A 2,500-nucleotide genomic window follows, 5' to 3' on the forward strand; every position below is an offset into this window, starting at 1 on the left:
GCGCTGTGGGATGAACCAAACGCCGAGTTAAGGCGCCCGAATCGACGCTCATGGGAAACCATGAAAGGCGTTGGTTGCTTAAGACAGCAGGACGGTGGCCATGGAAGTCGGAATCCGCTAAGGAGTGTGTAACAACTCACCTGCCGAAGCAACTAGCCCTGAAAATGGATGGCGCTGAAGCGTCGTGCCTATACTCGGCCGTCAGTCTGGCAGTCATGGCCGGTCCTTGCGGCCGGCCGCGAAGCCCTGACGAGTAGGAGGGTCGCGGCGGTGGGCGCAGAAGGGTCTGGGCGTGAGCCTGCCTGGAGCCGCCGTCGGTGCAGATCTTGGTGGTAGTAGCAAATACTCCAGCGAGGCCCTGGAGGGCTGACGCGGAGAAGGGTTTCGTGTGAACAGCCGTTGCACACGAGTCAGTCGATCCTAAGCCCTAGGAGAAATCCGATGTTGATGGGGGCCGTCATAGCATGATGCACTTTGTGCTGGCCCCCGTTGGGCGAAAGGGAATCCGGTTCCTATTCCGGAACCCGGCAGCGGAACCGATACAAGTCGGGCCCCTCTTTTAGAGATGCTCGTCGGGGTAACCCAAAAGGACCCGGAGACGCCGTCGGGAGATCGGGGAAGAGTTTTCTTTTCTGCATGAGCGTTCGAGTTCCCTGGAATCCTCTAGCAGGGAGATAGGGTTTGGAACGCGAAGAGCACCGCAGTTGCGGCGGTGTCCCGATCTTCCCCTCGGACCTTGAAAATCCGGGAGAGGGCCACGTGGAGGTGTCGCGCCGGTTCGTACCCTTATCCGCAGCAGGTCTCCAAGGTGAAGAGCCTCTAGTCGATAGAATAATGTAGGTAAGGGAAGTCGGCAAATTGGATCCGTAACTTCGGGATAAGGATTGGCTCTGAGGATCGGGGCGTGTCGGGCTTGGTCGGGAAGTGGGTCAGCGCTAACGTGCCGGGCCTGGGCGAGGTGAGTGCCGTAGGGGTGCCGGTAAGTGCGGGCGTTTAGCGCGGGCGTGGTCTGCTCTCGCCGTTGGTTGGCCTCGTGCTGGCCGGCGGTGCAGGATGCGCGCGCCTGCGCGGCGTTCGCGCCCCGGTGCTTCAACCTGCGTGCAGGATCCGAGCTCGGTCCCGTGCCTTGGCCTCCCACGGATCTTCCTTGCTGCGAGGCCGCGTCCGCCTTAGCGTGCTCCTCCGGGGGCGCGCGGGTGCGCGGATTCTCTTCGGCCGCCATTCAACGATCAACTCAGAACTGGCACGGACTGGGGGAATCCGACTGTCTAATTAAAACAAAGCATTGCGATGGCCCTAGCGGGTGTTGACGCAATGTGATTTCTGCCCAGTGCTCTGAATGTCAACGTGAAGAAATTCAAGCAAGCGCGGGTAAACGGCGGGAGTAACTATGACTCTGTAGTGAGTGCCACCGCAGCTTCACCACCAAAAACGGTCTCGGGGTCCATCGCCGCCGCCAACACCTTGCGGCCGCCAACGCGGAGATCGTCACGGAGAGGCATAGTTACTCCCGGAGAGGCATCGCGCGAGGTGGACGGAGGAAGAAGTCCTGTCGCTCGCCAAGGCAGAGGCCGAACTGTTCCTCGAGAGGGACGCCCGGTTCTTCTTTGTAAATCAAGAGCTCATCAGGATGTTCCCCGACCGAACGCTTGAGGCAATCAAGTGCCGACGGCGGCAAGCTGCCCACAAGCAGCTTGTTCGCCAATTCATGGAGGCGCTTGAGATCGGTCGGGGGGAAGAGCCGGCGTCCCGCCGGGGAGCGGCGAGCCCGCTGCCTGACGCGGGCGAGGCCGCTGCGCCGCCCGTCGACGCAGCCGAGGACTTCGCGGCCGACACCACCGGGCCGCCGCCGGAGGGACCGACTGACGCCGCCATCTGGGAGCATCTGGCGGGGCTACCCGCTTCCGCCCAGCGTTTCTCTGCCCTGGATCGTGTTATAGGTCTGGGGCGGGGCACGCCGCCCGATGTCATCCTGGGCATGCTCCCGGATGCCCTAGCGTCGGTCGGGTCCAGAGGGGAGAGATCGATCACCAGGACACAGCGGCCGCGCCAACCATCGAAGCGGCCGCCTGCCGCGCCGCCGACGCAGAAGCGCAAGCGGCGCCGCTGGGAGTACGCGAGAACGCAGGATGCCTTCCGACGGTCGCGTGCGCGTTGCGTGCGCGGCCTCTTGGATGGCACCCTGCTCCAGCCGCCACCTGCCATCCCTGGTCTGCTGGACTTCTGGGCGGACCTCTTCACCAAGAAGCCCATCTCCACCGCGGGCTTCATTCGTGACCGCCTCCTCCCGCACTCAGAGCCTGTCGCTCTCGAGTGCATATGGGGGCCGGTCACACATGAGGAGGTCGCCGCCGCGTTGCCGCCCAGGGGATCAGCAGCCGGGCCGGACGGCCTTACCCCAGCGGAGTTGCGGCGCCTGCCGCACGAAGTCCTGGTGAAAGTGATGAATCTCTTCCTTCTGGCCCGCGCCCTTCCGGAACGCCTGCTTCGCGCGCGGACG

At 63.6% G+C, this 2,500-nt stretch overlaps 1 pseudogene; it reads left to right on the plus strand.

Moving 5' to 3' along the window:
• LOC126434838 (large subunit ribosomal RNA) overlaps positions 1 to 2,500 on the plus strand; it is a 7,584-nt pseudogene that overhangs the window by 1,480 nt on the left and 3,604 nt on the right.

This window comes from Schistocerca serialis, unplaced genomic scaffold (assembly GCF_023864345.2).
Source record: "Schistocerca serialis cubense isolate TAMUIC-IGC-003099 unplaced genomic scaffold, iqSchSeri2.2 HiC_scaffold_1195, whole genome shotgun sequence".
In the NCBI taxonomy this organism is placed as follows: Eukaryota; Metazoa; Arthropoda; class Insecta; order Orthoptera; family Acrididae; genus Schistocerca; species Schistocerca serialis.